Genomic DNA, 11,720 nt, shown 5'->3' on the forward strand with positions numbered 1-11,720 from the left:
GAACTCTACCTGTACACTAGGCTGTCAATGGAGGCTGAGTGGAGAACCTGAACTTCCACCCCTACCTGCTAATAATGAGATTATACCCACAGGCACAGTGTCAGAAGAGCCCTCTGACATTGTCAGATTTAAATAAGATTTATAGTCCCATTATAAAATACCCAAGATGTCCAGGATACAGCTGAAAATCCCTCGTCATACCAAGAAAAGATCGCAATGAATGAGAAAAGAGCCAACAGACACTAACAAAGAGGTGACCCAGATGATAGAATTCTCAGACAAGGATTTTAAAGCAGCCACATACTCAGTCAGTTAAGTGTCTGCCTTTGGCTCAGGTTAGGATCTCAGGGTCCTGGGATCGAACCCCACATCAGGCTCCCTGCTCAGCAGAGAGTCTGCTTCTCCCTCTCTCTCTGCGGCTCCCCCTGCCTGTGCACCTGCACAAGAGCTCTCTTTCTCTCTCTCAAATGAATCTTTTAAAAAATAAAAAATAAGCAGCCACATAAAAATGTTTAAATTAGCAATAATATACTGTCTATGTGGAAAAATAGAAAGTCTTGGTAAAGATATAGGAAGTATAAAATAGAATTAAAGGAATTTTTAAAATTCAAAATAATCATTAAAAATTGTTTTTAAACTCAATGACTCAATGATAGGCACAATAGCAGAATGGGAAGCCAGAGGAAAGAATTCATGAACTTGCAGATAGTATAAAAATTACCTAAATTGAATAATGGATAGAAAATAGACTGAAAAAAGGTCAAACAGAGCTTTGAGATCCTGTGATACTATAACAAAATATAATATTTATGCCATCGGAGTTCTAGAAAGAAAGAATGAGGGCAGGCCTGGTAAAAGATATAAAATCTAAAATATATAAAAACATATTCAAGAAGTTAAATAGGCAACAAGATAAACCCAAAGTAATCCATGCCAAGACATAGTACGCTCCAATTTCTGACAACTATGGAGCAAGAAAAAAATTGAAAACAGTCAGAGACAACCCCTCCCCTATAACGGAAAAACTATTGGAATGAGAGGTTATTTCTCATCAGAAACCATGGAAGCCAGAAAGTAGTAGAAAAACATCTTTCAGGCACTGAAAGAAAAGATCAGTCCCTAATTCTATGTCCAGTGAAAGTATTTCTTTTAATGAAGGAAAAAAAGACACTCCCAGATGAAAGAAAACTAAGAATTTGTCACCCACAGACCTACTCTAAGAGAATAGTTAAATGAAAGTTTTGAAACAAAAAGATGATGTGGGAAATTTGGAAAAACAGGAAAGAAAATAGAACTATGGCAAAAGTAAAATTATGTGTACACATAGTGAACTTTTCTCCACTTTCCAAATTGTGTTCGACATTTAAAGCCAGACATTTAACATTGTTTTAAGAATTACTAATTGAACTGAATATGTATATTTATTGAAAGAATCCAGTTTTTAAAAAAATTCAAAGTTAGGAAAGAGCTCAACTTGAAAACCTAAAATGATGATGTAAGAGAACTCTGAAACCAGTAAAGGAGGATATTGTAGTTCAGTTGAATCATAAATATTTAGAAAAGGAGTAAAGAACTAAAATCGAGCGACTGAGAGTGTAGAGAAAATGTGGGGATCAGAGGATGCTGAAGACAGTTAATAGCTGAGCTGAGAAGGACTGAGAAAGATACGTAGGTTATACACCTGGCCCTGCGACTATTATTTGTAACCGGAGATTTAGTTTCCTGAAATCTGAAAGAACTATGCCCACCAATTTTAAAGATCCCTTCAAATTCTAGGATTCTTAATTTGGTGCCCCACAGAACTGGAAAATGTCACAGATTAAAATGGGCTGCTGATTCTGTGAACATAAAGGTACACGTTGGGGTTGGGAAGATTCAGTCACAACATACAAAAGGAAAGTTTATTGAAACTACTAGTGGATTACAATTACCAATGCATCCACCCCCCTCTCCTTCTAAAGGCTTCATCCTAGCGTGAGATCACCAAGCAATATTTAGTCTCTAGCAGCTGTGTGTTGGATGGAGTTGGCTCTACCTGGCTATCAAGAGCCATATTTAAATATTAAGGAATTTTGCAAAGGCAATGGTTAAACCAACGGTAGCATGAAATTGGCTAGAGTGGGAGCACTTACACTACAGAAATGGACAAACAATATAAAACAGAACATTTTATTCACAGAGCAGTTTACCAGCACACCACAAAATAGCAATTTTCCTTTTATAGACTATAGATTTATTCATATTCTGGCTCCTGCTTACCTTTCCGGCTTCATCTTTTACCATCGACATCTCTCCATTCCCCCATATTAACCCTCTAACAATATTTTAAAAGTGCAGGGCCACAAGCACTCTATGCTCCCTCTTACCTGGCATAGACATATTGTTCCTTCTACCTAAAACACCCTCTACCATCACCAACACCATCATCCCCTTACATTCACCACCATCACTAGGACTCCTGTATCTGCATTCAATTCTACCTTTATCTAGAAATTTCTTTCTTGTGCTTATAACCACCTCCTCTAGGAACCTTTCTCTGCCCCAGCTGCTTGAACTGGGGACCCTCTACACTCTCTTTTCATAACACACATTACATTGTATTGAAATTTCTTGTTTACTTGTCTGTGTCTAACTAAAGAATAAAACCCTTGAAAATAGAGATCTTCTGATTTAGCATTGTATCTCCAGCTTCCACACAGTGAAGGGCACATAATGATTGTTGAAAAAATCTTTTATTAACAAACTTCAGGTCAGTATTTGCTTTTCAGTTTCATTATCTTCCATGGAAAAATATTTCTAATGGGATAGATTAGAAAATATAATTTGCTTCATGGAAAATCATTTTAAATTCAACTTCATTAGCACAGATTTATTTCATAAGGAGAAAAATGGTTCTTCACATATGCTTGCATATCTATACATACTTAGTGCCTATTTATAGAGAAAGCTCTGTCTACTCATCTTCAAATAATTTTTAAGCAATGTTCATTGTCATTAACATTATGCTTATTGGTGATTTAGTTAATTTGCATTTTCATGGCACCAAACACCATAGTGCCGGGTACAGTATCTCTAAGCACATTCTAATTGCTTTCCATCTATCAAGATATTTGTTTACTGATCATCACTGTTCTCCTGGACACATACATGATTTGTTTTTTGAGGGAGGAGGAATTTTTAACAGCATTTTCCTTGAGGAAATTAAGACTATAATGTAAAATTTCTCAGTCTGATTTAGTCCTTACTATACCAAAGCTCTATTATTCCAAGAAACAAATAGAAGTCAATTTTCAAATTTTCCCTGCTGCTAGAGAACATTTTTAATAATCTGTTTCCAGTAGATATACTAGCAAAGGTGCTAAATAAAATTGGTCTTGAGTAAGGTGGATTCTTTTTGTTTGCTTTGTTTTGTTTCATTACCGATAATCTTCTTTTACTCTCATTTTTGTGGGGACCTTAATAATAATATATGGGGACTCTTTTCATCTTCCATGGAAGTATTTTTCCCCCAGGGGATTTCTTGATTTTTGTGTTATGGCTAATTGGAAGGGGATATCCTCAGAGTCACTGAGACTGCACTTAGCTTTAATAATCACAAAGTACCTTAAAACCATAAAGAGCTCTTATCATGATCAGTTGCCCTCACCTTCATGGTTTACTTGATGCTGGCATTGTCTGCAATGCAGAAGCCAAAAGATCAAAACAGCACTTCTAGTTAATGAATTGTGACCCATGAGTAGAAATTAACAATAACCATCTAATAATCATCCGCCAATAAATTGCCATGGAATTTTGCTATCATAAAGGACATGGGAATGGTTTCCCTAGTCAGTTATAATGGATCAGGATTAATGCATCTTGAGATAAGAATCTTGAATCTAATTGAGCACTTTAATATGTTAACCTTAACAGATCCTTATTATAACTGCATTAATTACTAACTACTTGATCCGGCCAGCACCCTACCAGGGTCTCTAACTATGGTTCCTTTTTTAATCTCACAATATCATGAGATAGATATCACCATTTTTACATATTTTGGGACTACTCTTAACCAAGGTCACAAAATTAACCAGTTGCAAAATCAGGATTTTTTAAGATAGTCTCCCTACTGTAAAGTCTGTTTTTTCCGGGATCCCTGGGTGGCGCAGCGGTTTGGCGCCTGCCTTTGGCCCAGGGCGCGATCCTGGAGACCTGGGATCGAATCCCACATCAGGCTCCCGGTGCATGGAGCCTGTTTCTCCCTCCGCCTTGTGTCTCTGCCTCTCTCTCTCTCTCTGTGACTATCATAAATAAATAAAAAATTTTTTTTAAAAAGTCTGTTTTTTCCTATTATCCTACATACATTTCCTCTATCCTACATAAGGACTATGGTATCTTTAATGAATAATGGAATAACAGTAAAAAGAAGTTGATATTTTTAACTCTCCATACATTGGGGAAAAATTATCAGACTGGATTAAAAAAAAAAAAAAAGCAAAATCCAACAATACCCTGCCCAAAAGAACAATACCTTAGATTCAAAACTACAGGTAGGTTCAAAGTAAAAGGATAGAAAACACATATAATGTCCAAAAGTAACCATAGAGTGGAGTGACATATTAACATCAAATTGACTTTAAAATAAGAAATATTACAAGAGGGATCCCTGGGTGGCGCAGCGGTTTGGCGCCTGCCTTTGGCCCAGGGCGCGATCCTGGAGACCCGGGATCGAATCCCACATCGGGCTCCCGGTGCATGGAGCCTGCTTCTCCGCTCCGCCTGTGTCTCTGCCTCTCTCTCTCTCTGTGACTATCATAAATAAATAAAAATTAAAAAAAAAAAAAAAGAAATATTACAAGATATAGAGAAGGAAGTTTTATAATGATAAAATCATCAATATATCAGGAATATATAACAACCATAAAAGAATACAAATAAAAACCTATTGTCCATATACATGAAGCAAAAACTGACAACGTTAAAAGGAAAAAACAGATAACTGAACACAAATGGTTGAATAGGTCAATAATCCACTCTCAAAAACTGAAAAAACTACTACATAGAAATTCAACAAATATATAGAAGATATGAACAATATCTCCTAACTTGACCAAACTTACAATGCTAAAGCAGACCATCCAACAGCTGTGAAATACACATTTTTTTCAAATACATATGTAACATTACTTAGTATAAACTATCTGATGAGCCATAAAACAAGTCTCAATAATTGTCAAGACCGAATTTATACAATATATATTCTATGCCTATAATAATTAGATATCAAAAACAGAATTAAAGTGAAACTGAAAAGATTGTCAATTAACACACTTCTAAGTAATGCAGGAGAATTTTTAAAAATCGCAAATGAAATCCTAAAATATTTTGAACTAAATAAAAACAAAGTACAATATATCAAAACTTGTGAGATGCTGCTAAAGCAGTGTTTAGAGGGATTTTTATAGCTTTAAACATCAATACCTAATTAGAAAAAACAATCTCAAATTAAACTTCTACCATAATAACCAGAAAAGGCAGATTAAACTCAAAGCAAGAAGAAAATAATAAAGATTAAATAGAAACAAATAATAAGGACTAAATTACATTAAACTAGAAAATGAAAACCAATAGAGAAATATCAATGAATCCTAATGGTCCTTTAAAAATATCAGCTAAATTGACAAACCCTTCCCTACATTAATCTGGAAAATAAGGAAGAAGATCCAAATTACCAAAAGTAAGGAATGAAAAGAGGACATTACTAGCATTCCTACCTAAATTAAAAGCATTGTAATAGGATATTATGAACATTTTATGCCAACAAATTAAACATGGGTGAAATAGATAAATTCCTAGAAAGCTACAAATTACAAAAAAAAAAAAAATCAAGAAAAAAGCAGAAAATCTGAATAGACCTATAATAAGTAATGCAGTTGAAATACTAATGAAAAAGTCTTCCCAAAAGAAAATCTGTCTTAGAGGGGGCTTTATAGGTGAATTCTAATAAATATTTAAGTAAGAAATAATACCAATCCTTTATAAACTTCCAGAACCAAGGAGAAAACACTTCCTAACTCATCTTATAGGACTAGTAAGACTCTGGTACCTAAGGCAAATAGCACATGATAAAAAAGAAAACTATAGACCAATATTTTTCATAAATATAGATGCAAAAATATTTACAATATAAAATATCCAAGTTTTAAAAATTAACAAATTATTAGCAAACTGAGTTAAACAGTATATTAAACGATTATACAAAATGACCAAGTTGATTTGATCCTAAGAATGAAAGGTTGGTTGAACAACCAAAAAAATCAATTATCATAAATGCCGTATTAATCAACAAAGGACGAAGAACCACAGGTGTGGTTTGTGTGTCTATGTGGGTCATCTCAATTGATGTACAGAAATGTATTTGTCAAAATCCCAAACCAACTCATGATTTTTTTTATTGTACTATAGTTGACACACAATGTTTCATTAGTTTCGGGTGTTCATTAGTTTCATGGTGATTTGATAACTCTATATTCTCTATGCTCACAACAAACGTAGCTACCATCTGTCATTTCAAAATACCTTTTACAATACCATTGACGATATTCCCTATGCTATACCTTTCATCCCCATGACTTGTTCATTATATAGCTGAACCTCCCACTCCCCTCTGATAACCATCTTTTTGTCTTCTATACTTATGGGTCTGTTTCCGGTTTTGTTTGCTTTTTCATTTGCTTTAAGATTCCACATATAAATGAAATCAAATGGTGTTTATCTTCCTCTGACTTATTTCACTTAGCATACTGCCTCTAGGTCCATCCATGTTGTCACATGGCAAGACGTATTTTTTATGACTGAATAATATTCCATCACACACACACACACACACACACACACACACACTCCCCACATCTTCTTTATCTAATACAGATTCATGACTGTAAAAATTCATTGTATTAGAAATAAAAAATGAACTTACTTTAATAAAAGATATCTGTGGAAAAAATCTATAGCTAATGTCATAGTTAATGGAAGAATATGGAATATTTTCCCCCTAAGTAACAAGGCAAAAATGTCTGCTGTCACCAGACCTATTCAAATTGTTCTGGAGATTCTAAGGAGTTTGCAAGGAGAGGAGGAGGCAAAGGTAAGGGGGAGTGGGAGAAAGAGAAGAAGAGAGGGCGAAGGAAGAGGAACTAGGAAAAGAGAGAAGCACATATGCAAATACCCTAGAGAAAGAGAGTCCTGAAGAACTCAAAAAAGTTCTGAATCAAAAAGATTCAGTACAGATGGGGCACAAAATATAATAGAACAAGTGTACTGGAAAGAAATTTATTCTAGAAATCAGACATTGCTAATGATTGAAATCCTTGGACAGTACATATTCATTTCATTGATTAACTAATTATCCATTTTCCATTTCCTAGGACATTTTTTAAGGGCTAATTTTTTTAATTCATTGCATGTATTGAGAACTTTCCACGTTGCATACTTTTAAATGTTACAAAGGTCCGTTGGGGGGAAAAACTACAATTATAAATTCAAAGATATTACCATATAATAGCTTTCTTCTAGTCAAGTATTAATTCAGATTAAAATCAGAAGTGATAAATTTCCTGCCTGTTAGTAGCCAAATATAGTTCCTGAACATATTTCCTTTTATATGGGCCTTTAAAACCACTTTATAAATAACTACTTAATCCAGTTGAGAAGCCAGGCAGAGAAGATAGAGAACAGTAAGCTACTAAAAGTTACCTTACAGACAGAAGTATTATCTCTTGGTGAGAGACCAGTAGAGAGCAAGCCAGCAAGTTCTATACCTGTGGGGAGATGCTGATGGGCAGAGCTCCAACAATAAAATACTGAAGAAGGGAAAAGATTTCCCCTTCAAAAAGAGAACAACATGAGCAAAGATATACTCCAAATATGTAGATTTTTGTGGCTGGAGAGTTTTGGATATCATGGGAATGGTGTTGGAAACAAGACTGTAAGTGTCTTGCACTGGTGTCTGGAGTCTAGGTGGAGGGATTTAAATTCTATCCTTCATATAAATAGGTACCCACTAAAATTATTTCAAGGAAATTACATTTCACCAAGCTTAAAATATCATTGACTTAAGATATCTGATTATCATGTCTCAACTTGTCAATTGTGGAATACTAGTAGAGATATCAAATAGTGGAGATATTAAAATGAGAAACAATATGAAGTTTAAGATTGATGTAAATTATCAATTGCAGAAGCCTGATGACTTCAGATTATCTAAGGAAAAAAAAAATCTTGATAAAATCTGTCTTCTGTGTTTAACATCCTTTTCTTTTCATAAATCAAAGGATTCTATGCCCGAAAAAGTAAGAAGACTGGTCATGCACATGAAAATATTTGAACAGAATTTACTGCTATTTGTAGCCTGAGAGGTTAAATACTGGGTTTAATGAGGCCACAGACTTCAAAACTATCCTAAGTAGGCCAGTTAATCACTTAGAGAATCGTTTTTGCTCAAGGCCATAGCCTATACTCCTTACTTCGTATCTATTTTGCAAATGCACACTACTCATCACAAAAACAACAGGCCAAGCCGGGAATCACAAAATCATAGAATGGAAAGGTTGGGAAAGATGACAGAAGTTATAAAGTAAAATCCTCCCAGTGCACGTATCCCCTCAACAACCCTCCTCACAGCCTGCCATAGCCTCAACCTCCACATTCTTTCCAACTGTAACCCTCATGAAGACAGATACTCTATCTTCTTCACCACTGTAGCCTCTTGAGTCACATACTGAGGTCAATAAAATACTTCTAACAAGTGTTCTTGTGGGGGTATTGTACCACCCATGTAGCAGTGCCCATCTTTGGGGGAGAGCTGCAATCAAAAGAGAAGTCTGTGAAAACTGCACTAAAAGCCACTTCTGGTGCCTTCTGGTAAAGACTGTCTCCTTTTCCTTATAGAAGCCCTGTAAATATTCTTAGGCAACTTCTCCAAGCCAAACTTTGCTATATCATTCCACAATTTGCCACATATCATTGTTTCCAAGACCTTCCACTACGGTCCCCTATATGAGCTACATTCTGTCATTTATTTTTCTTAAAACTCGCGGCACCCAGAATGAAATGCAGTTCCCATTGTCGCTGAGCTAACCCAAAGCACGGAATTCTCTGTGACCACATCTATGGAAAATCCTCCAGTCCTTGGGAAAAGCACACCAGATAGCAAGATGATGCTGATGAGGTATCCTTCAGAGAATATAAGTAGGTAAAACCATGAACTCCCTCCCAGAAGACTTCATTCATTCTTTAAAGACACTTCTATGAGGGGCTGGGATGCAAAGAGAAAGTGATGCAGTATGTTCCCCCTTTGCAATTGGGATCTACACTACAAGATTTCTGGGAGTTTTCTTTTCTGAATGGAAGCTAAGTAGCATTCATTAAACCTGGGAAGTTCTGAGTATTCCAATTTGCATAGTGAATTGGAATGGCAGTAGCCTGAATGTGAATGGAGATGAAGTAATTCAGTAACATGAAATGGAAAATGCAGTTTAATTACCCTGAGAATATTTTTTGCAAATAAATTGCTTCTACTTTTATGACAATACTGGATCATGAACCCATTCACCTTGATGCTGGGTAATGAGGACTATAAAGCAAGTCATAAAAATGCTTTGTTAGCAATGTTGATTTTAGAAACTCTAATCTCACAGAAAAATCTTTCTCACTATTAAAATCATTTTTAGTTCAAAAATCCTAGAAATGAAAGGATTCCCATGGATTTTAGAGGACCCTTCTTACCTTAATTAAGGAACTAAAGAATTGGGAACAGTGGTGAAAAGTATTTCTCAAGTTGCTTCAGATCTATATAGAATATATACTCCTTTACTGTTACTATATAGAATATATACTCCTTTACTGTTATCATAAAATAGAATTTAATCTATAAATGGCTGAAAATAGTCTGAGAAGAGATATTCCTTTGAAGTGAAAACCTGTGACAATACACCAATAATAGTCCTGAGGAAAAATATTATCTATGGAATTATACTTCTGCTATCAAAGAAAATTCTGTACATTTAGAGAACAAGTGCTTGCCAGTGCAAAAGAGGAATTTTTATACCTTAGAAAAAAAGAAGGTAAATTTTAAGAATACTGTATGCAAATTAAGGGAAATAATAACCTATTTTTACCCATTATATTAGCACAAAATTTAAAAGACAGTATAATTCATAACTAAGGAGTATAAGTCATCTTTAGACTCTGTTCATTTTAATAGGAGTTGCTACAAACTGGGGGAAATAATCTGGAAATGTGTGTTAAAAATTTAAATATGCATACTTTTTTAATATAGTTACTTTTGGTGACTTTGTCCTGTTATAATTACAAAGACATGTATCTAAGAGAAATGGATAAAGTGTTTTGTTGCAGCATTATTTATCACAGTAAAAAAAAACTGAGTGTCTATAATTATGGTTAATAAAAATATTTGGCTGTTGGAAAAGTATGAGTTAGATGTTGATGTTCACATTAGAGGGATGTCCTTGAATTAGTAATAAAATATGGAGAGTAATATACAGAATATAGCCTCTTTTCTGTAAAATCAAATAACAATAACAAGCTCATAGGTATGTATTTGCATATTTGTGTAAGCATAGGGTACTTAATATTGATTACCTCGGAGTAGTGGCAGTACTAAGAGGTGATTTTAAAGGAAGCTTTAGATCTCCATAATCTACATTAGTTCCCTAAAAAGCCACTCCACATGAACATAAAAAGTAAAAAAGTGTGCTTGCTATTTGTACACAGCTACAAGAGAGACATCCATTCCTTTCTCACCCTCCCACCATAAAATCACCACACCTAAACATTGCCACATGGAAATTCTAAAATCATCATAGTTTCAGAGAAATGAAATGGAAAAGAGATGGCTTTCTTATGTACATTTTTCAAAAAGCCATGTAATATTTTAGCAAATAAAAATGAAACTCATAAAAAAAAAAGTTGTACTGGAACTATTTAAGGATTTATGCGGCCCTCGCACCCATCAGGGGCATTACAAAGTCGGTTTCAGGAAGGAAATTAGTTATAATTAACAGAAAGCATATAAATACTAGTTTTCTTTTCATTGGCTTGTTTAATTCACGTGCTTTTTTTTTTCTGGACTTTTTGTCTCAGAACTGTACCCAAAATCTAGACCTTGCTAGCATTAGGACCAGAAAGGGTCAGAGTGCTTCAAGTCATTCCATAGTCAATACTTTCTCATCCTCTTTTCAAAGTTGATCCTCCAGTATTTGCTTCCAAGTTCACATGCCATATTTTTCGTACAAAGATCCCACTGCTAATATGGTGGCAAACAAGACATTTCTTAGAATTAGTTTTCCAGGAGTTATGAAGAGCTTACACCAGCTAATTGATCTTTCACTCCCTTGACCATTTCCCGTATAGCCTGAAGTGCTCTCCATGGAACAAAGTTTTCTCTGTGCTCATTATCTAAGCAAAGCTAGGTAACCTAAGCTTCAAGTCTCACAGAAAAACAAGGAGACTTATGTAGGCATATTAACTTATGGATGCTTCTATTATATCCACTATGTAGTGTCATCTGTGTGCATGTGACCATATCCCCATAAGTCTAGGCTTCAAGAAGGCAGCCACCATGTCTTTTCTGTATTCTCCAATGTCTAGCAGAGTGCTTGACATAGTAATTATCAATAAATGTTCACTGGAGGAATACAAATAACTGAACATTTAGT

The sequence above is a fragment of the Vulpes lagopus genome, chromosome 9 (assembly GCF_018345385.1).
Source record: "Vulpes lagopus strain Blue_001 chromosome 9, ASM1834538v1, whole genome shotgun sequence".
In the NCBI taxonomy this organism is placed as follows: Eukaryota; Metazoa; Chordata; class Mammalia; order Carnivora; family Canidae; genus Vulpes; species Vulpes lagopus.